Raw genomic sequence first — 24,613 nt, forward strand, 5'->3', positions numbered from 1 at the left:
TCAAGTCATGAGGTTATGTCGAGTGGAGCCACGAGGTTATGTCGAGTCGAGTCACAAAGTTATGTTGAGCCGAGTCGAGTCACAAAGTTATCTCGAGTCGACTCATAAGATTATGTCGAGTCAAGTCAAGAAGTTATGTTGAGTCGAGTCACGAGGTTATGTCGAGTCGAGCCACGAGGTTATGTCGAGTCGAGTCGCAGTTATGTTGAGCCGAGTCGAGTCACGAAGTTATGTCGAGTCGACACATACGGTCGAGTCAAGTCAAGAAGTTATGTTGAATCGAGTCACAAGGTTATGTTGAGCCAAGTCACGAGGTTGTCGAGTCAAGTCGAGTCACGAGGTTATGGGGTGTCGAGTCACGAGGTTATGTGGAGTCGAGTCACGAGGTTATGTGGAGTTGAGTCAAGAGGTTATGTGGAGTCGAGTCACGAGGTTGTTGAGTCAAGTCGAGTCACGAGGTTATGTGGAGTCGAGTCACGAGGTTATGTGGAGTTGAGTCACGAAGTTATGTCGAGTCGAGTCACGAAGTTATGCTGAGTCGAGCCATAAGGTTATGTTGAGTCATGTCGAGTCGAGTCTCGAGGTCATGTGTGGTCGAGCCAACTCACAAGGTTGTAACCATGAGTCGTGTCAAGTAAAAGTTGTAAAGACGAGTCGAGTCACAGGTTGTTCCGTGAGGGCGTGGCAAGAGCAGCCAAGGCCACCAAGTGGATTCCTCACAGTTGGGAACGAATCTATGACCCAAGTTTTTAGAGTCAGCTTGTCGAGTTTCGAGTCATCGTCTCACGAGTCAAATGTAGTTAGTCTCAAGTCTTGGACACTCACAGCTCAAGCGAGTCAAGTCCGAATTTATTTTTCAAGTCACAGCCAGAATTTATGATCGTGTCTACCTTTCTAGTGCTCCGCTAGCTAGTAGATGATGACAGAAGGACAGAATGATCACGCGATAACAACAGAATAGAAACCCTAAGAATACCATGCTAGCAGACTGTAAACATTCGCAGTTCATTCTGGGTGTGAAATCATCTTCTCTTTGGAGATTTTTAAGTGGGCGGGGCCAAGGCAGCTAAGGAAGACACATTAGGATCTAATTTCATTTTATTAAGGCTTTCCTGTCACGTCTTTTGGGATGGATTTGCGTCCGAAATATGCTATATCTTTTATAGTAGAATGATTTTTTAGTAGAATGGATTGGACGCCTCTCGCAGTCAGTGTTAGCCAGTGATTTAATACTTAGAAGGGAAAATAAATCATTACATTTTTAAAACACGATCTCCTGAAAATGACGTGATCCGGCCCTATTTCCGATCCGCAACATACCTAGTATTTTTTCCCATTCTTACCTGATGTAAAAAGTTGTCGACCGTCCGTACTTTTCCAAATCGGTGATAATGTATCATCTCGTCTTGTCTTTGTTCAGCATCTGTTGTGATGTGTGCACTGGAATGCAATGTGTCACTTTTTTCAACAAGTCTTCCAGATAAAACAAGAAAAAAAAAGGGCGATGTCCCAGATAGGACCCTCATGTGGGGCCTCGTGCTCGCGAGGCTTGATAAACAGCCTTTTCCTTCAGATACGCATCGACCAGCCTTCATTATGCCGCGTGAAGCTTCCCTCATTTAGCCGGGATAGCATCTACTTTATCCCGCCTACGAATACCCGCACCGACGGCAGATGGCGGACCAATAAGACCTCCCCCAAGGCTCGCTGACAGAAGAATAATTTTTTGGCAAAGTTTTGTCTTAGTCGCAACGACTTTTCATGTCACTTGTTGACTTGAGGGTAGAAACTCAACACAGGGTACCTGCATGTACTTCATGCTAACACACTTGTACTGCATTGTATCAGGTGGAGTTGAGTTTATTTACAGCACAGTTGTCAAACTCGAGGCCCAGGGGCCAGATGTGGCCTGCCGCATCGTTTTGTGTGGCCCGCGGAAGTAAGTAATTTGCATTGAGTGCATGTTTTTTTTTTTTTTTTTTTGCTGGAATTCAATTTAAATACTTTTTTTGTTGTCTTTAGTGAAATATGTAGACTACAAAAATTGGATAATATTTACTGTTTTTTCCTTAGCAATTAAGTGTTTTGTTTTAAGTGTTGTTTTATTTTTTAACAAAAAACTAGATATTTATTTTTTTATTGTATTATTCTATATTTTTCAAAAAAATTAATGAAAAAAAAATTAAATACATAAAAATTAAAGAGTATTCATTTTCTTTTCTTTTTGAATTAAAACCTAAAATTTCGCTGTTTTTACTCCTTTTAAATATTAAAATTATTATTATCATTACATATAAACTATTATTATTATTATTTAAGTTTATTCTATTTTTTAAAAATAAAATACGAGAGTTTTTTTTTTTTTTTGGTTTATTATATTAGTTTTTTCCCTCTAAAATCGATTTTGAAAAATTACCACTACAAAAAAATTAGACTTTTTTTTTTTTTTTTCCTTTTTGAATTACAAACCTAAAGTTCTGCTGTTTTTCTGCCTTTTAAATATAAAATTAAATATATTATTATTAATATATTTTTATACAAACTATCATTGTTATTATAATTCAACTTTATTCTTTTTAATTAGAAACAAGATATTTAGGTTTTTGGTTTTTTTTCTTCTAAAATCAAAAGAATTACAAATACATAAAAATTAGAGAATTATATTTTTTCCTTTTTTAATTACAAACCTACATTTTTGCTGTTATCATCCTTTTAAATATAAAAAAATACCTGTTTTCCTTTTTAGTTGTTTTAATGAAATACAAAAAATAAGATACTTTTTAGTGTTTCAACTTTTTTTTTTTTTTTTTAATTTATTACAATACATAAAAAGTAACTATGGAAAAAATAAAGAGAAAAAAATACAATATTTTATATTAGTGTTTAGTTTTTTTCCGCCGTAAAAAATAAATAAATAAATAAAATGTACATAAAAAAACCTGAATAATTCCTGTTTTTTAACCTTTTAAAACTAAAAATAATAATAATAAAAAAAGCAATTAAAATTAACATTGAAATCGAAAATATTTGCCATCTAGAGGCTAAAAAAAAGTGGATTTGTTCCATTTTCAGGTCAACAAAATCTCTAAACGATCGACTACCAAAATAGTCATCAATTTATTTAATTATCGATTAGCTGTCAAGTAATCGATTAATCGTGGCACCCACGACATTAGAAAAAAAAGAAAGAAAAATCTATTCCATTTTGGGCTTTTCTTCCTCGGAATGTCACAGCGATGGATGACACGGAAAAATATGGCAAACATTCTTGCCATCCAGTCAAGCGAGCAACTTCAGAGCATGTTTTTGTTTTATCCCGGCGTGAGTGACGAAGCTTTTTGATGAAGTCTGGAGACAAAACAAGAGCATTCCTGTAATTTCCGGGATGTTTGGAGTGCGGTTCGCAGCTTAAAAGAAGCGGATGATTGTAGCCACAATACAGATGCCATCTGGGCCTCTTCATCTCCCCTCATCATCTTCACAGAAGCAGGAAGGTGAAGAATGTGCCAAAGAAGGTGGAGAGTCAAACACTGCCACTGTCAGAGCAGCAGCCAGTATCAAATATGACAAACGTGGCTCAGTGGCTGCAATTGACGGCGTTAGGCGTCCAATCATAGACTTCATAATCTCGGGGCGCGGGGTCGATTCATTGAGGGCCTATCTCCGTCAAAGCTGACCGAGTTGAAACCCAGACAAAGAGCTTTTTCCGTTGAAAATTCTCGTGAATCAATCCCTGAATGGTAAAACAAACAAACAAACAAACAAAAAAAAGTTCAGGTAGCATTTATTTTACGTAAATATTGCGAACTATGAGGCTATTTCGTAAGGAAATTAGCGGCCGCAAAATGTAAACAAAGAGCTTTTTTCGTTGAAAATGCTTGTGAATAAGTGCATTAATTCCTAAATTCTTTACAGATATGGATGTAAAACAGTCTCGATTCTTGGTTAAAAGCAAAAAAAAAAACAAAAACAAAAAAAAAAACGTGCAGGTAGCATTTGTTTTACGTGAATATTGCGAACTATGAGGCTAGTCAGTGAGGAAATTAGCGGCCGCCACAACAAAGAGCTTTCCCAGTTGAAAATTCTTGTGAATACCTGAATTCTTTACATACATTCACACAAACACTTTACACACTTTACACACACACACAAAAAAAAACCAACAAAAAAAACGGGCAGTTACCATTTATTTTACGTAAATGTGACGAATGTGCTGCTAGTTAAGTCACTGTGGCGGCCTCCTTAATACAACAAAGAGCTTTTTGCATTGAAAATTCTTGTGAATCAATGCTTAAATTCCTGAAATCTTTATACTGTAGATATTGATGTAAAAGAGTCTTGATTCTAGGTTAAGCACAAACAAAACGTGCAGGTAGCATTTATTTTTACCTGAATATTGCAAACTATGTCAGTAAGGAAATTAGTGGCCGCCATGTGTAAACAAAGAGCTTTTTCCGTTGAAAATTCTTGTGCGTAAATGCTTAAATCCCTGAATTCTTTATCGATATGGACGTAAAAGAGTCTCGATAAAATAAATAAAACGTGCAGGTAGCATTTATTTTACGTGAATAATGCAAACTACGACGCCAATGCCGTAGCGGCTAATTGATTGATTTTTTTCACGTTTCAAAATGCATGCGTGGTACGAAAAATATAATAATTACCTTAAATCCTCAAACAAATCACTCCTGAGACTCCTGTTTGGAAGCAGTACAGCTTTCGTACTTTTTCAACTTAAATCTGGCATTGGATCGCAGCACATGTCGCTGTGACGGACTGCGAAAAACTGAAGCGGATTGTGGGATGGCCCCCTACTTGAAGGCGTGGCACACTGAAGGTCAAATCTGACCCGTCAATCATTATGAAGTCCATTGGAGGTATTGGCTCCCCAGCAGCCACCCTCCGCAAACATGTTTTACATGTTGTTTGGCCCTCCTCCTCTGCAATCTGTAACTTTTCTGTAGCTGATGTATTCCCATACCAGTGATTTTGTTTTTATCGATGGGGGAAAAAGTTCAGGAGTTTCACCACCTCCAGCCATCGTGCAGCACAGCTTACTCACTGACGCTGAGCAAAAACTGAGGAGGGTTGAGCCTTGCAGCTGCAAGCGAGAAATTTCTCCCTGCATTTTTGGGACAAAAAATAACTGATACCGTAGGGAGGGTATGACGGAAATTTTTTGCAATTTTGAAACCTTGACGTTTTCATACCATGGTATACCTTGAAACCGGTAATCGGCACATGTCTAGAGTTCACAAAAACACACACAGCACAGAAAGTAGAGATGTCCCGATCCGATATTTGGATCGGCTCGGACGCCGATATGGGCAAAAAAATGCCCATCGGTATCGGCTCGGCCAACACAGAAAAATTCCGATCCAGACTTCCGATCCAGTTTTTTTAAAAACTCCGGTCCGGGTTTTTCAGCGCACAGATTTACATAATCCATTCCAGTTTTTGCTTCGGTTTCCCTAAACTCCGGTCCGCATTTTACGGCACACCTTCAACACATTTCATTTACATGACCGTCTCCCAATTTACCAAGAGACTTTATCTGTAAAAATGTCAGCTGTGTGGGATCATTTCACCTTAAAGGACGACAAAGACGAAGAGGCAGAGTGCAACATATGCCACAATAAAGTCAAGCGTGGTGGTAAAGCTGTAAGAAGTTTTAATACAACCAACCTAATCAAGCATTTAGCGAAATACCACCACAAACAATATAAGAAGTATGTTAAGAAAACCGAAGACAAAAAGAAAGGTCCTACACAACTAAAACTGGCAGAAACTTTTGCTATGCGTGACAAACTGGCACTCGACAGTCCCAAAGCCCAGGGAATAACAAGAGTCATTGCCGAAGAATTCATTCTGGATGACGAGCCATTATCTCTCGTGAGTAAAGACGCACCATCCAACACCACGATACAACCATCCGTCATTACATCCTTGAGCGATTCGGCCGTGGAAGATTCGAGAACGATTCACAAACATCCAAATTCCGATTATTGAAATACGTCAAGTAAAGCGGAACTAATACACAGCGCGGTCTTCAGGACGCAGTGAGAAACGGACCGCATTGCGTCCCGAGAGTAAACATCATGCTTGTCATAGACCTGGGTAATGCCAATGCTCAACTCACGGCTTTAGCTCAACTCATGCCGCTGGATAAAAAACACAAGAATACCTGACTGCTGCTGACAGCCGCTACAAACTACATCAACATCGTTTTATTGTAGATAATAGATATCATATGTGTATAGAACTAGATGCAAAACAACAGACTCGACGGCATTAGCAACATTGAAGTATGGATAACTAGATGTGTTAGTAAACAGCCGCCATCTTAAAGCAGGAGACTGTTGTGAACCTTCCAAGCCAACCTAATTAACTTTTTATCTAAAATACTCCTAAATCGGCAAAATCATGGCTTGAATCTATCTTCAAAACAGTTTTAAAACTTTCACATGTCGAAAGTAGACAGAAGGGAAATTATGGAATAACAGGAGCAATTTTAACAACTTTAACAGTTGATTCGCAAAATTAAATGAATTGAATGTAGTTTAAAGCTGCTGATACAGAATGGGGACTTGAGTATTTTATTTACTGTTTTAAAATGTTAACTTGATACTGAAATAGTCGTTTATTTAAACCTGAGAGGCTTTTTATACAATTTTTGTAACTAATGCATAAAACATTAAAAGCATCTAATAGCTTGGGGGGTTTGTGGGATTTTCCATTGAGGTTGTTTGTGTGTTTTGCTTTTTTTAAGACGGTTTACAATATTATTTGCACGTTTTACTGACTGACTATGCCATTTCTGTTTGTTATTTATAATGTTTTGTGTTTGTCACTGAATAAACAGGTCAGTTTCTTGTTACCAACCATTGTGTGTTATTCAAACTCACCTAATTCAGCTGGCTAGTTGTTATCAAGAGTACTAAAACCTTTTCAACATGAGTCTGACAACTAAGTAAGGAGGCTAAATAACGTTAAACTTTAACACATGTTCAGATAGGTATCGGTATCGACCAGTATTGGTATCGGATCGGAAGTGCAAAACAATATCGGTATCGGATTGGAAGTTCAAAAAGCTGGATCGGGACATCCCTAACAGAGAGTCCCGGAGCCTCATATACGTCGTGCTGAATCCATTTTTGGAGATTCCGTGGGTTCCTCTGGTTTGATTTTGCAGCTTTGTTTACACACTGCATACGTGAGGCGCGCTTCATGTTGTTCTGTCCAAACTGGAAGTCCGGTCAAAGATGGGGCCGTCCATGTTTCGCTTAGGAAACTTGTCGACAGGAAAGTCAATGAAATTTTTCTTCCCCGCCTGCCTCCCCTCAAAAAACTCAAATCGAAAAAAAGAGATGGAAAGTTGGAATGGTCAGAATTCAAAATAAATGTTGAAATGAATCATGAAATAACATATTTAAAGGCAACCTCAGACTTAAAGACTCATAGGCTCTAATAATCCACAATTGTTCTCTTTTACAAAAATATGTTATTAAAAACACATATATTATTGCCATTGGTATAAAAATCTATAATATTTAGTACATGTTTTGACCTACGAAGGGCGCCATGTTTTACACATGCTGGGGGTTGAGGGCGTGGTTGGGATCGACTGGGAGGATAGCTGTGCAAACTAGCAAGCGAAGCTTGTATGACGACTGGCATGATTTTGTCACATTCTGCAGCTGGTCAGATTTTTTTGTGAAGGAGATGTGAGATGAGTTCCCAGCGTCGTACCTGTATCCAATTCCAGCTCATCAACAGTGTCTTGAAACTGATCCTAGGCGGCTTGCCGAGGTGTTGACTTGCTGTTTTGTCTGCATCTCACCGCGGTTTTCCCCGTTTTTTTTTTTGTGTGTGTTTTTTTTTTAAATTGATCCCGACCTACTGTCACTGACCCTTTTTGTTTCTCCCTTTTTGCGATTGTGTTTTTTTTGTGTGTTCAATAAACCCTTTTACGCAATCCCTATGTTATTGTTGTCTGCTTGCTGTCTGGAGTGAGCCATGTTTTCTAATTCTGTGGTCAAACCAGCCCGCACTTTCTTTTCAGTTGCATTTCCCCTTCAGGTTTTACCGTTAAAAACAATGCATGAGAGTTGCGATTGCTTTATAAGGAAAATCATGACCCTAACATCACGGGAAAGTTTAGTCCTGTGGTGTACGCGCTCCTGTTGCACGGGAAACATGGGTTCGAATCCCGCTGGAGACCTTTTGTTTTGTGAAATATCAATAGTGCTGTCCTGCTCATCACTTTTCCCCTCGGGTTCAAATTGGAAGGGCAGAAGCGACGACATGTTTATCTAGCTAACGAGTGACACTGTGGAAGTGACGTCACCACCCAGAGTGCATTGCATTGTCAACAACAATGGCGACCTACTACCCTAATTTTCGGACTATAAACCGCTACTTTTTTCCCCCTCATTTTGAATCCTGCGGCTTATAGTCCAGTGCGGTTTATTTGTTGATTTATTTGGGTTAATAGGTAACACTTTATTTGACAGCGGCATCATAAGACTGTCATAAGAACATCATAATTATGACATGACACTATCATGGGCATTACTGAATGCTTATGACAGATGTCAATATGTGTCATGTGGCATATTATTTCACTAACTCCATTTATGTCCAGCTCAGATTTTTTACGGCCATTCAATAGTGAGATAATTTGCTGGATGACACTAACTGACCTCTATTATAAGCATTCAGTAATGCTTATGACATTGTCATGTAATAATTATGACTGTCATATGACAGTATTATGGCACCACTATCCAAGGAAATGTTACTAAATACCATTACTAGCAATTAATGAAACAACTGGAACAGTAACTGAAGAAATAATTAGCACAGAACATGATTGTTATTTACATCTGGAGCGCCGCAATGCATGCTAGGAGGAATGTTGGATGATAACAGTGTTGAAAGCAGGTGGCAGCAGGGGTTGACTGTTTCCCCCAAGGGAGCAGTGGTGTCCAAATGAAGCTTTTAGAAACAATAAGGCTTTGCACCCAATTGGTTCAAAGCTTAATGGTGGTTCATTTGGTCTCATGACAGTCTTATGATGCCATTGTCAAATGAAGTGTTACCAGTTAATATCTTTTTGTGTGAATATCCCATAATACAATGAGGACAACTGCGGCTTATAGTCCAGTGCGGCTTATCAATGAACAAATGCCGTTTTCGTGTCAAATTTGGTGGGTGGCGGCTTATAGTCAGGTGCGCCTTATAGTCCAGAAATTACGGTAGTTAAACAAATTTTTCAAATTTTATAAAAACAAAAACGTTAAGAGGGGTTTGAATATCAGATTATTATTACTCATACTAACATTTATCTTTTAAGAACTACAAGTCTTTCTGTCCAAGAATCCCCTTAATGACACATCAATTTATTTGTTTAACTATTCATTTGTTTAATTTAGGCAAATGACCGCAGGCAATTAAAATAGACTGAATGTCTATCGCCGTCAATGATAGGTAAGTCAAAGTTTCAAGGCAGCGGCCATCGTACGAGCATTTTTTTTTCTCTGCAGAGCACGTGCTAATCCTCTCTGGCACAATGACGATAATAATCGTTATTACGGCGGGCGGGCTCGAACGCTCGGAATGGAGACTTTGACGCATAATCCGTCTGCCTTGAAAGGTTAAAGACGGATTGGAATATTATGATCCTTCTTTCGGAAAACGATAGGGCCGCGCTGCTCGTGTGTGCGCCAACTTTGCCGAGGAAGGTGCGCGCAGCTACCAGAGTCCCACCTGAAATACAGCAATTTAAGAAAACAGGACATTAATTGTTCACTTTCAAGCAAAATGGCAGACTACCTGAGTGTTTTGGGATACTGCTTCAATAGGTTTTTTTTGTGGGTTTACTCATGATGGCCGTGCCTGCCAAATTCTATGCTCCTAGCTTAAACAGGCATTGAGGGCTGAATTTTTGAAACAGCAAAACAGTTTCTTTCAAATCCAGCCCTGATTGGAAATGATCATTTGTAAATTATTTTAAAAGTCATGACTGAACTTGAGAACCCTTGAAGAGCATATGACAGGAGAAGCATATGACAGGAGAAAAAAAAGTCTTAAATAGCATTATTATGTGAATTATAATTATATTTTGAGACGATTCGACTATATACAACAATTTAGCAAAGCGCAGATGACGAGAAATTAGTCTTTTAATCTGTCGGTTAGCCATTATAGGGCTCTAGCGTCCCCAACAGGTCGATGATGTCAGCGGGAGACTGGGCTCATCGGTTTTACTATTCAGCCCATTGAGGGGGAATTATTCAGAACGAGATAAACGCGACGAAGAAAGCCACGAAATGTAATTGTTTCAGTCTCTCAACTCCAATATTTTTACAGGATATTCTTTTTATCCAAGTATTTTTTTCCCCAATAGCTAAATAAATGGCTTGAGAAGGACCAGTCAGCCCTTCGAGGGGGAACTATTCACATCGAGGGGGGGAACTATTCACAACGAGGAAAACGCGACGAAGAGAGCTGCAAAATGTCATTGTTTCTGTATCTTTACTTCAATATTTTTTCAGGATATTCTTTTTATCCAATTATTTTCCCCAATTGCTAAATAAGTGGCATGGCCATGACAAATAACAGTCTTGTGCTAAATGGAATATGAAATAATAAAAATGCACTTATTCAGGACGACATGGCAAAATTACTCCATAATGGTCAAAACTGTCGACTTCACCTTTACTGTCCCACCTCCCGAACGACATTTTATGACACCTAAATCGGACATATGTCATTTTCCTTCCCCAGCTTTGGAGAATTTAAACAAACCAAGAGGCGTGACAGCTAGTCGACATGCTAACCCGAACCGAGTGATGTTTCAAAGTCTTCGAAGCGGAAATTCACACATAACTAGCCCGGATTATTTGACATGACGACTGGGTTGTCGATTGCCTCTGTGGATCGGCAAACCGCCCGGCGGAGAAAAATTTACAGCTCGTTCCCCGGAGGAGGGCGGCTGCAGTTGTTGTGCAGCTAACATGCAGCTAATGTGCATGAGGAGAGCTTTTTACATGCATATCAATGATCAAACATAAGAAGTCCTTTATTTAAAGAAAGTTTGTAGTGTTTACTTTGTAATCGCTGTATTCGTATTTGACATAATACAAAACAAGATGTTTACTCGCTTCCTCGTAAGTCCAATGGTCCCACAGTAGTAGGGCTTGTTTTGGCCAATATCCACGGTGAATGGGAACCTTTTGAAACTCCAAAAAGGCGCACACGCCTCTCCCTCATACAGCAAGATTTTTCTGCAACCGTTTGGCTTGCGTGATGCGAAAAATAAACGTATTAATCCGCAAAATCAGCTGAAGCCTTAGCCCTCATACACAACAGTACGGCTGTATAGTGAAGAGGACGCCTTCCTCCGTACACGTCACTGCGCCCTCCTCCTCAATGCAAGACCGAAGCCGGAAGTCACTCATTCTCATGGCGCAGGATTAAAAAAACTAAATAAATATAGCGATCGCTTCCACACACATCCAAGCGGTCCATATCATTCAGGAGCATAAAATACTGCGTGTATTATGAAATTAACATGCTTTTTTGTGTCACATGCACTTTAAGGCGGCCTTACACGTCAAACAGGGGCGTCAATAGACCTAATACAATAATGGGGCACAGCGCGGGACTGGTGAATGCGCAATTTAAAAATTTTTTTTTGGGTAGCACTTATTTATCAGAAAAAAAGTCAGAAATAGCGCTTTAAACCATATATACAGTCACTGACAAAAGTCTTGTCGCTTTTCTATTTTGTAGAAACAATTGCTAATAACCTGACTTTTAAGTATTCAATTGGTTTCAGAAATGGCTCATATGAAAGCTAAGACCCTCCCAAATGATGTTGAATGTACAAAAATATATTTGTTTCACTGAAAAAAGATTGATCATTTAATGAAGACATAAAGGTCAAATTTTGGCAAGACAAAAGTTTTGTCTCCTACAGAAAGGAGTGTGAAAATTGAACATAAAATGTACTTCAAATACAAAAATATGTTACAGAAGATAAGCGAATTAAGTAGTGGTGCTGTGAGATCCAAATGTATTATTTTGTATGACTTCCATGGGCTTCGGCAAGGATTCATACAATTTATTGATGAAGTCATCAGAAACATCAAAGAAAGCAGTCTTGCATGCCTCCCAGAATTCATCAACATTCTTGTATTTTATTTTATTTTTTTTACTAATATATAATAATTATTTAATATATACACATGGCAATATACTACACAACGCTAATGAATATAAAACAAATGAAGAATATTACTTACAGTGGGGAGAACAAGTATTTGATACACTGCCGATTTTGCTGGTTTTCCCACTTGCAAAGCATGTAGAGGTCTGTAAGTAATTCGTATCATAAGTTGTCTTCAACTGTGAGGGACGGAATCTAATACAAAAAACAAGAAAATCACAGTGTATGATTTTTAAATAATAAATTTGCATTTAATTGCATGAAATAAGTATTTGATACATCACAAAAATCGAACTTAATACTTGGTACAGAAACCTTTGTTTGATATTATAGATACCAAACGTTTCCTGTAGTCCTTGACAAGGTTTGCACACACTGCAGCAGGGTTTAGGGCCCACTCCTCCATGCAGATCTTCTCCAGAGCCTTCAGGTTTCGGGGCTGCTGCCGGGCAACACGGACTTTCAGCTCCCTCTATAGATTTTCGATCGGGTTCAGATCTGGTGACTCGCTAGGCCACTCCAGGACCTTAAGATGCTTCTTACGGAGCCAGTCTTTAGTTGCCTTGGCTGTGTGCTTTGGGTCGTTGTCATGCTGGAAGACCCAGCCACGACCCTTCTTCAGGGCTCTCACTGAAGGAAGGAGGTTGTCAGCCAAGATCTGGCGATACATAGCCCCATCCATCCTCCCCTCAATACGGTTCAGTCGTCCTGTACCCTTGGCAGAGAAGCAGCCCCAAAAAAATGATGTTTCCTCCTCCATGTTTCACGGTTGGGATGGTGTTCTTGGGGTTGTACTCGTCCTTCTTTTTGCCCCAAACACGACAAGCCGAGTTTAGACCTAAAAGTTCAATTTTGGTCTCATCCGAGCACATGACCTTCTCCCATTGCTCCTCTGGATCATCCCGATGGTCAGTGGCAAACTTCAGACGTGTCTGGACATGCACTGGCTTCAGCAGCAGGACCTTGCGTGTGCTGTAGGATTTTAATCCACGACGGCGTAATGTGTTTCCGATGGTTTTCTTCGAGACTGTGGTTCCAGCTCTCTTCAGGTCATTGACCAGGTCCTACCGTGTAGTTCTGGGCTGATCCCTCACCTTCCGCATGATCAGTGATGCCCCACGAGGTGAGATCTTGCATGGAGCCCCAGAACAAGGCAGATTGACCGTCAACTTGAACTTTTCCATTTTCTAATAATCGCTCCAACAGTTGTTACCTTCTCACCAAGCTGCTTGCTTATTTTCCTGTAGCCCATCCCAGCCTTGTGCAGGTCTATTGTTTTATCCCTGATGTCCTTACACAGCTCTTTGGTCTTGGCCAAAGTTTTGAGTTTGTTTGTTTGAGCATGTGAACAGGTGTCTTTTATACAGGTAACAAGTTCAAACAAGTGCAGTTACTTCCGGTAATGAGTGGAGAACAGGAGGGGTTCTTAAAAAAGAACTAAGAGCCGAAATATTTACTAGTTGGTAATGTATCAAATACTTATTTCACGCAGTTAAATACAAATTTATGATTTAAAAATTATACAATGTGATTTTCTGGATTTTTGTATTAGATTCCGTCCCTCACAGTTGAAAAGAACTTATGATACAAATTACAGACCCTACATGGCTTGCAAGTGGGAAAACCAGCAAAACCGGCAGTGTATCAAATACTTGTTCTCCCCACTGTACAAGCAAAGCTTGTATAAGGCACAACATGGTTAGATGGCAAGAACTGCCACGGTACACTGGCTGCAGACGTTGGCTCGTCCATTTAGCGCTCTCTATTCGCAATGACCTCATGTCGACATATGTTGACGTCGGCAGAAAGTGTTGGGAGTTTTCAAAACTAATTACACCTTGCACCAGCAGGGGGACTCAAAACACCAAAAACACAGGCAGGCAATAAGTGGACATGACAGCTCTCCCATATGCATATTAGCCAAAAACCAATGTCGACATAATCCGATTTTAAAATGCTTTTATCGAGCGATATTATCAGCTGCTTGATAATATTATCCGCTGCCCGATAATATTATTGCCTGCCCGATAATATTATCGGCTGCCTGATAATGTCAGACAACTGTATTAGAAATGAATGGGAAAGTTTTGGGCAAAAACCGTATGTTTTTGGCAAAAACTGTATGCAATTTTTGTGTTCCTTTTTGTCCTAAATTTTTTTATGTGTAAATTATTTAAATTTGATATCAAATGTAGATACATTTTGAAACGTCGCCGTTTACACTCTGAGGATTTTTTTGTTTGTCAGTTCAAACATGCCTTGTTGCACATCTTTGTATTCCTAAGTCATTATGTCATGAACTTTTTTTTCCGAAATTTTTACTTTTTTCGAAAGTGTCATAACCAGCTAGGGTTGAAAAATTTCAAATGCCCATTATGAAAAATCACACACATTGCTTGATTACTCATAAACTATAAATCTCAGTAAGGTTTTGACAACTGATCATGAAGATTTAACATCTTAGCTTTAATTTGACATATTGCGCATCAGGGTTGAGTAAATGACCACCGAGTAATTTGAGTTCCAAAAATCGCACTTTTTGACAATATTTTGTAAACAATAGACACAATTTTTCTACGATTTTTTTTCTTTTTCTGTTTTATTACTATCTTGGAGGAGATCAATGCCATTGTTGATCAAATCCTCTTCCTCCGAATCCATGTTCATGCTTTTCTAGGGACTGATCTTCAGACTTAGCATAATGGCATACCGCACGCAGGCTATTTTTAGACTGTGACCTTACATCGTAAAGTGGAAGTAAAGCCGACGAGGGACATTATAGACCCACCCTCGCATAGACTTAACGTAATTCGTGCTACTTTTTGCTGGTAATCTTTCAAAAACGAACATGCCGATCACGCATTGCTTTTTTGGAACTTGTAGAAATGACTCTAGACATTACGACACATGAAGGATGTTTTCGTCTTACGCTTCCCGAAACCAAAAACTCAGGAGGAAAAAATGTGAAGACCGAATCAACTTGCGTGGACTTTAACACCCGTTTGGCGAATCCATTCACATTTCATATGCAGTAAACATTATGTTGGGTTGACATGGTCTTTCAGAGCACAAAGAAGTAAGCCATTTTTATATTTTTAACTTATTCTTTTAGCGTAACGTCGTGCTGTACTGCTTCTGTCTGACAATGAATGACCTGAAAAGAATTACAATGGTATCTGACTGCCACTGTTACCGTTTCTGTTATATGTATATATATATATATATATATATATATGTATATTAGGGGTGTCAAACGATTAACATTTTTAATTGAGTTAATTTTAGCTTAAAAATTGATTAATCGCAATTAATCGCAACTCAAACCATCTATAAAATATGCCATTTTTTTCTTGTAAATTATTGTTGGAATGGAAAGATAAGACACAAGATGGATATATACATTCAACATACGGTACATAAGTACTGTATTTCTTTATTATAACAATAAATCAACAAGATGGCATTACCATTGTTAACATTCTGTTAAAGCAATCCATGGATAGAAAGACTTGTAGTTCTTAAAAGACAAGTTATAGAAATTTTATATCAAAACCCCTCTTCATGTTTTTGTTTTAATAAAATTTGTAAAATTTTCAATCAAAAAATAAACTAGTAGCCCGCCATTGTTGATGTCAATAATTACACAATGCTCATGGGTGCTGAAGCCTATAATATCAGTTGCACCCAAGCGCCAGCAGAGGGCGGCAAAACTCCGAAAAACACAACCAGTACACCTTTCACTGTGCTCTCATTTTAATCTGTTTTAGCGGGGCATTTGTGCATTAATTGCGTCAAATATTTTAACGGGATTATTTAAAAAAATTAATTACCGCTCGTTAACGCGATAATTTTGACAGCCCTAATGTATATATAATATATATATACATACACGACCTGAAAAGAATTATAATGGTATCTGACTGCCACTGTTACCGTTTCTGTTTTATATATATATAAAAAAACAATTTTAGTAAGGGGGAAGTGTAAATAAATTATAGAATTAAGATGTGTTATCAATGAAAAAATTAAAAGTGTTCGTTGGCTGTCACTGAGTAGCATTTGCGATCGCTACACAATGCTAACTAAATTACCCCCAAGAACGGTAAGAGACGTAGGACAACCAGAGGATATATAAGAAAGACAGGGCTGATGGTAAAGGATAGCTTGTTGAAACAGGAGAATGTCATTGTCAGTTGCGTCGATAAGAAAGCTAAAGCTATGCTTGGGTTGGCTCGTTTTTTTTTTTTTCTTTTTCAGCCTTCGGCACTCAAGCCATCTCTATAACTGAACATTTTTATGTTCTTCCACATCTTTGCCTGTGAATTTGGCACCAGGCACATCATTTTCGGAGAGAATTGGTAGGTTTAGCTCTGTAAACATCTCCTTCATACACGATTTCCATTCATTTCCTATTAGGGACAAACGTTGGCTTGTCCCTACTTAGCAACAGTATCTAATGTCATGAATATTAATGAGCGGAAGTGACGTGTTGCTTGCAGTACGCCATTCACTGCTTCTAATCACCTGGTAAGGACCGGATGCTCTTCTACTGGTGTTCTACACCTCTTCTACCCCTGCCTTGTCGTTGTGAGCCATTTTGTCGATGTAATTGGGAGAAAAATGGATTACTCCAGCAGAGACGTAATATGAAAAACAAGAAGGCGGGCACTGACGCGAACTTCAACTCACTAACTTCAAGTCAACTCAGGAAAACTCATGTAGTTACAATGCGACAGTGCTTAAAACGGTTAATTAAAATTAAGAAAATTTAAAAAATTAAAACGGTTAATCCACGTTTTAACCATAGAGTGATAGGTGTAACCTAAAGATGGCCTGCATCGTACGAATTTTCGAAGGTTTTGAAGTTGGAACTGTGAGAATCGGTCAAAGCGCGCAGACGGGAAAAAAAAAATAGGATTATTTCAAATGTACAACAAAAAGAGCCAACAACGAGAGCCAATCGCCTGATTGAGTCAGGCACGCTTGCCGCTGTGCGTTTTTTTGCGGGGCCACGCATTAATGGGAATCTAAATATTGCAGCATTACCAGCGGATGATAATGTAAATTCAAGTTAATATTGCTACAATGCGCGTGTGACAGCTCGCCATAATGCGCTCTGGCGGGATTAGTCATTCATTAAACAGGTTTGCCATGCAAAGCCACTGTCAGATTTTTGTCAGGCACAAAAACAAGAAGCCGAGGCGGCCCAGCCGCTCTCTCTCCCTCTTCTTCTTCTTCTTCTCGCTTACAATTAAAATCTGCTGGGCTGATTACGCCTGGAAAGGCGCTTTAATCTGACTTTTTCCTCAGCGGCGGCCGATAATGGAGAAGGCAGGAGACAAAAGCTGCCATCAAAGTGCCACGTTCGCTCGGCATTGTGGGGGGAAAAATGATATCGCACATTAGATGGCGAGGGAGAATAACAAGAACTATGAATAACTCTTCAATGAGGAGACCGTCGGCGCTTACGTGGATTGCCGGAGCTATTGTGGCCGACGCAAGTTGCTTTGTATTCATTATATATTCACGCTATTTGTATATGCACCTTAGACAGCTAATGAGAGCCAATAAACGCATGGTAAGGCTATGAAAATTTTGGGGTATGCCATTAATGGCAATGGACGTCCTGCAGAATGTGATTCAATATCAAATCAAATGAAATTACAAAAACCTGAGAGGTCCTCAAACCGAGGGCGTAGGCTTTTCAGGATGCTCAAACTGTCCTCATGTGTTCAGATATATAGGTCATTTAGATTTTCTTCTCATATGTTGTAACAATGGAATTGACACTACCTGTCTATGGGTTTAATCTACAAAGAAACCCATAGACAATGTGGTTGGAAGCTGGAATGTGTGCAATTTTTCTGGGATACCCTATATATGGTGGAAAACATAGACAAGACTGAAAAAGCAGATTCTGCTCTTGCACTCCTCTTTAAAATAAACTGCTGTATTTTAAGCCAAAACGACTGTTGTGTTTGACAGAACAATATGTCTATATCATGGGTGTTCAAACCTGTCCTCAAGGGCCGCTGTGGGTCCTGGTTTTTGTTCCGACCAATCGAGCACAGACAGTTTAACCAATGAAGTTTGTGCTAAAACAAGCAGCACCTGACTGCAATCAACTGATTACACTTGTGAGACACCAGATTGGTGAAAAGATGTCGTCTTGTTGTGTAGGAATGAAATCCAGCACCCACTGCGGCCCAAAAGTTTACATACACTTGTGAAGAACATAATGTCATGGCTCTCTTGAGTTTCCAGTTATTTCTACAACTCTGATTTTTCTCTTATAGAGTGATTGGAACAGATACTTCTTTGTCACAAAAAACATTTATGAAGTTTGGTTCTTTTATGATTTTATTATGGGTTAACAGAAAAAGTGATCAAATCTGCTGGGTCAAAAATATACATACAGCAACACGAATTAGCAATTTCTTGTGAGTGATTATTGACTTGAACAATCATTGACTTGAACATGTCAGGAAAGTCATTTGGAGCCATTTCAAAGGAGCTGCAGGTCCCAAGAGCAACAGTGCAAACAATTGTTTGTAAGTATAAAGTGCATGGCACTGTTTTGTCACTGCCACGATCAGGAAGAAAACACAAGCTATCACCTGCTGCTGAGAGAAAATTGGTCGGGAGGGTGAAGATTCAACCGAGAATCACCAAAAAGCAGATCTGGCAAGAATTAGAAGCTGCTGGAACACAGGTGTCAGTGTCCACAGTCAAGCGTGTTTTGCATCTCCATGGACTGAGAGGCTGCCGTGCAAGAAGGAAGCCCTTGCTCCAAAAGCGGCACCTTAAGGCTCGACTGAAGTTTGCTGCTGATCACATGGACAAAGATAAGACCTTCTGGAGAAAAGTTCTGTGGTCAGACGAAACAAAAATCAAGCTGTTTGGCCACAATGCCCACCAATAAGTTTGGAGGAGAAAAGGTGAGGCCTTTAATCCCAAGTACACCATGCCTACTGTCAAGCACGGTGTGGGGCTGTTTTGCTACCAATGGAACTGGTGCTTTACAGAGAGTAAATGGGATAATGAAGAAGGAGGATTACCTTCAAATTCTTCAAGATAACCTAACGTCATCAGCCCGAAGATTGGGTCTTGGGCGCAGTTGGGTGTTCCAACAGGACAATGACCCCAAACACACATCAAAAGTGGTAATGGAATGGCTAAATCAGGCTGGAATTAAGCTTTTCGAATGGTTCTCCCAAAGTCCTGACTTAAACCCCATTGGGAACTTGTGGACAATGCTGAAGAAACAAGTCCATGTCAGAAAGCCATCAAATTTAACTGAATTGCACCAATTCTGTCAAGAGGAGTGGTCAAAGATTCAACCAGAAGCTTGCCAGAAGCTACCAAAAGCGCCTAATTGAAGTGAAAATGGCCAAGGGACATGTTACCAAATATTAGCGCTGCTGTATGTATATTTATGACCCAGCAGATTTGATCTCTTTTTTCTGTTCACCCATAATAAAGTCATAAAAGTACCAAACTTCATGAATGTTTTTTTGTGACAAAGAAGTATCAGAGAAAAATCAGAGTTGTAGAAATAACTGGAAACTCAAGAGAGCCATGACATTATGTTCTTCACAGGTGTATGTAAACTTTTGAACACAACTGTATGTGGAATAGTTTGGACACCACTGGTCTATATGCTGCCATAGCAGATTCATGGCGCATTGAGCCCCCGAACTATTTTGAATTTGTCCGTTTTACCCTAAAAACTCCTGTTTACAGACGTCGCACAACCGCTTTTGTTTCAACTCAGCCATAAAACGAAGGTAATTAATTAGAGATGTCCGATCACGTCATTTTCAAAGTATCGGAATCGGCAAAAAAATATCGGCCATGCCTTTTTTAAATATATATATACTTTTTAATTAAATCGTTTTCTAATTGTATTTAACGTTACAGACATAATGTTACACTCATGCAGAGTCTTTAGTTTAGGCTTAAGGTAGGGTTATCAAATTTATCCCGATTACGGCGGTAATTAATTTTTAAAAAAATGTATTGCGTTAAAATATTTATCGCAATTAATGCATGCGCTGCACGACCCACTCACGCATTGTCGCGCTCAATCTGTAATGGCGTCGTTTTACCTATATAGAGAGATAAAAGGCAGCGTAAAATGAGTAGAGTGAATTTTGGCAGCCTTCGGTGCCTTTTTTTTTAAATGGCTATAGCCTTACAATCCCTCTCCCTACGATTAAAAATATCATGGGAAGCAATGTGGGGAAGCAAGGTAGCAAGTGATCTTTTTCTTAACACCTATGTTATTCCCTAACGCAGAGAAGATATATCAATTGGTAGCACTACACACAGTCATGGTTCCACTTCCCATCATGCATTTAGGCATGGCTATAGTATCATTTACTGAAAGCTCAACAAATACACTAAATTGCAATATTTAGTCCCAATATACAAAGTCACAAGTCTTTCTATTCGTTGATCCCTCTCACAGAAAGAATGTTAATAATGTAAATGCCATCTTAAGGATTTATTGACATAATAAACAAATACAGTACTTATGTACTGTATGTTGAATGTATATATTTGTCTGAGTTTTATTCTTTTTTTTCTTAATGCATTGCCAAAATGTATATGATTGAGAAAATTTATCGGGAATGATTGGAATTGAATCGGGAGCAAAAAAAAAAAGCAATCGGATCGGGAAATATCGGGATCGGCAGATGCTCAAACTAAAACGATTGGGATCGGATCGGGATCAAAAAAACGGATCGGAACAACCCTAATATTTATTGTACAAAAAGTCTGTCATTTTTAGCTTAAAATCATTAATTGATGTCTAATATTTTATTTAAAAAAAAAAAAAAAGTTTAAAAAATTATTCACTCGCATATTTTAAACTTTTAAACAAATGATGTCACAATGAAAAAATGGCATCTGTAAAAAAAGTCACGGATATCTCCCTCATAACTATCGCTTATTTGTATCTTTTTTGTGACTGTCGCATTTTCTCCGATATGTTAGATGATAAATGATCGATCCAAACAAAATAATTTTGAAAAAAAAATGTTTAAAAGGGTAAATATATGAAAAAGAATATCTCGACCACTCCTTGATGTCTGTGATTTCTGCATCGCGACCCTTGTTATTTTACCATGTTTCACCCATAAAATCCCCCAAAAATCCAGCTGTGGCCATTCACAGCTGTGTCTTAACACTCAGTGATACATGCTACATGGAGTTTTTGGATCAAAACAAGGTATGTATGTGATAATATCTCGTTAAAGTCGTGGCGTCTGTAATTCTGCTCTTGCGTGCTCTCACCTCCTGATAGGGTTTTAATGTTTAAAAAACTTTTTTTTTTTTAAATGCCCTTCAGTTCAAAATTTTTCTTCCCCCCAAAAATTTAGATTTTTAGCTTTCCAATTATGTATCACACATGCATATCGGACAATTTTGAAATTTGTCCAAATTGGGGTTCTCAGAGCGGAACTTCAAGTCACCTGAGTGTTTTCCGCCATATATATAAATTACCAGACTCACAACAATTAAGGAATTATACTTAAATAATACACTTCGCTGCTCCTTGGCATACATCTAAGGGTGTTTAATAAACTTCTTCCTCTGTCAGCTTCACAGGTGGAGTTTATTGCCGTCCTGCCCTGTGCCGTTCCGTCGCCGATCCTGGCCCCAGGGTTTTCAGCCGGGGCTTGTCTGGTTGCGTCTGCTCTCCAGCATGTCCTGGGTTGTCCCCGGAGCCTCCGGGCCAGTGGGACATGCTCGGAGCACCTCTCAGGGAGGCCTTTTTCCGAGATTTCCGGGTTCGTAGTGAGTCAGCAGCAGGCACACTTTTACAAAATAGACAATGTTTATTTATGACAATTGCAGAATTAATTATGTTTATTGATTACAATCCCACATAAAAGCAAGCAATACAGACATAAAATCAAGCATAACAAGTGGTAACAATGACGCTAGATCTAGCTTGTCAATCCCAGAATCCCCGCGCTACCGTTACAGCGCAACAAGATGTTCCTTAGCAATGAAAATCGCTTACCGTGACAAATGAGCGGGGAGCCAACGCTCCGGTAAAGCGGCGCAGGAACAAAGCCGAGGGATCCGTACGTGATCCTTGCCCAAATGACAAATATTAAAGCTACTTTTGGTTCAGCCCCTTGAAAAGGGGCTTCTCACATGGTCAACAAGCTGTGCCGTCCTGGTAACAGATATTTTGTCCCCGCGGTAAATATTATGGGTGCAAAACAAGTGAGATTCCCTCCTAACTATGGAACCCAAGCGCGTAAAAAACAATACTATGGTGCAAAACAAGTTATCTTGTGGGATTCCCTCCTAACTATGGAACCCAAGGTGAAAACAATAACAGGCGTCGAAGTGCCGGAGTAAACAAGCAGAAGTTGTTACAATCTAGGTCACAGAGGCAATCATACATCACAAAGGCATAATGTGCTAATGTTAAGGCATCACATAATATTATCCCCCATCATTCCGCCCTTTGACCCGGATTGAATTTATCATAAGGTATCTAATTCACTTCAGGTCACATAATACTTTCCCCATCAGAGGCGTCCAAACTAAATGCCCGAGCCACCTCAGCTAGCTCCTCTCAACGTGGAGGAGTCGCAGCTCGACCCTAAATCACTCTGGGATGACCGAGCTTCTCACCCTATCTCTCAGGGATAGCCCGGACACCCTGCTAGGAAACTCATTTCGGTCGCTTGGAACCGGGATCTTGTTCTTTCGGTCACGACCAATAGCTTGTGACCATAGGTCAGGGTAGGAACATAGATCAACTGGCTGGACTTCCCCACAACGGACCTGTACAGAGTCGGCATCACTGCTGACACTGCACCTTCCGCCTGTCGATCTTACACTCCCTCCTATCCTCACTTGTGAGCAAGACTCCAAGATACTTGCACTCCTCCACTTGGGGCAAGATCTCACCCCTGACCCGGAGAGGGCACGCCACCTTTTTCCGACTGAGAACCATGGTCTCGGACTTGGAGGTGCTTATCTTCATCCTAACAGCTTCACACTCGGCTGTGAACCGCTCCAGTGAGAGTTGGAGATCTCGGCTTGATGAAGCCAACATCACCACATTCGCTGCAAAAAGCAGAGATGCAATGCTGAGGCCACCAAAATGGACCCCCTCAACCATTCGGCTGCTTCTAGAAATTCTGTCCATAAAAGTTATGAACAGAATCTGACAAAGGGCAACTTTGGCGGAGTCCAACCCTCACTGGGAACAAATGCGACTTAATGCCGGCAATGCGGACCAAACTCTGGCACCGGTCATACAGGGACCAAACAGACCTTACCGGGGGGCTCGTACCCCGTAGTCCCGAAGCACCCCCCCACAGGACTCCCTGTGGTCCATGGTCAAACGCCTACTCCAAATCCACAAAACACATGTTGACTGATTGGTTGACCGGTTGGGCGAACTCCCATGCACCCAAAAGCAGTGATCCCTAACCACCGGGCCAGGGACCGGTGCCGGTCCGTAACGCATTTGCTACGGGCTGCAGAGAAATGAATAATTTGTTAATGACCGCAACTCTATTGACTAATCCGAGTAAGGATTTGTGTACATCACCATCTAATGGTTGGCCGTCAGTAGCCCAGCGTCAGTCAATGTAAACAGTACCATTAGCTGCTGTTGGCTGTGTGCTGCGGGTGGCGACATCTTTGCACAGCTTTTTTATAAACTGCATAAACAAGGGGCTAGTGGACAATTATTCGCGAGCCCGTCAAGAAGATCGTCCGGTATGTGTATGGTGCAAGTTGAAATTTTTTTGCGGGCCCATCCAGACAACTATCCAAGCAGGGACGGTTGGCAGAGATGTTTTAACACTTAAAACACTACATTACAGCTCTGCACATCATCTATCCTTTCCATTTGACCCTTCCTTTGCATAAACCACGCCCACTTTATGCCTACAAACTGGGCCCCTTAGAAGCCCGGGCTCGGGTGCGGTCACACCCCATAGCAATCCCCTACTGGTCCAATCAATTTGAAGCAAGAAGGTGGCAGCAAATAAACGTTCGTTCGAGAGCTATTTTCCTAATTTTGCTAGCCCTACCCAAGATGGCCGCCCCTCCTTCCCAAGATACACGCCCAATCATGCTTCTGCTGTGAATTTAAATGGGTTCATCACTTCTTAGGTGGCAGCAAAAGTACATCCGTTCTATAATATGGTGTCTGATAAGTTCATTAAAAATACATAAAAAGTCAGCCATTTTGATTTAAAGTGCATGTGACATGAAAAAGCATGTTTATTTCAAAATACACGCGGTATTTTATGCTCCTGAATGGTATGGACCGCTTGGATGTGTGTAGAAGCGATCGCGATATCTATTTAGTTTTTTGAATCCCGCGCCATGAAAATG

Source organism: Corythoichthys intestinalis, chromosome 7 (assembly GCF_030265065.1).
Source record: "Corythoichthys intestinalis isolate RoL2023-P3 chromosome 7, ASM3026506v1, whole genome shotgun sequence".
Lineage (NCBI taxonomy): Eukaryota > Metazoa > Chordata > Actinopteri > Syngnathiformes > Syngnathidae > Corythoichthys > Corythoichthys intestinalis.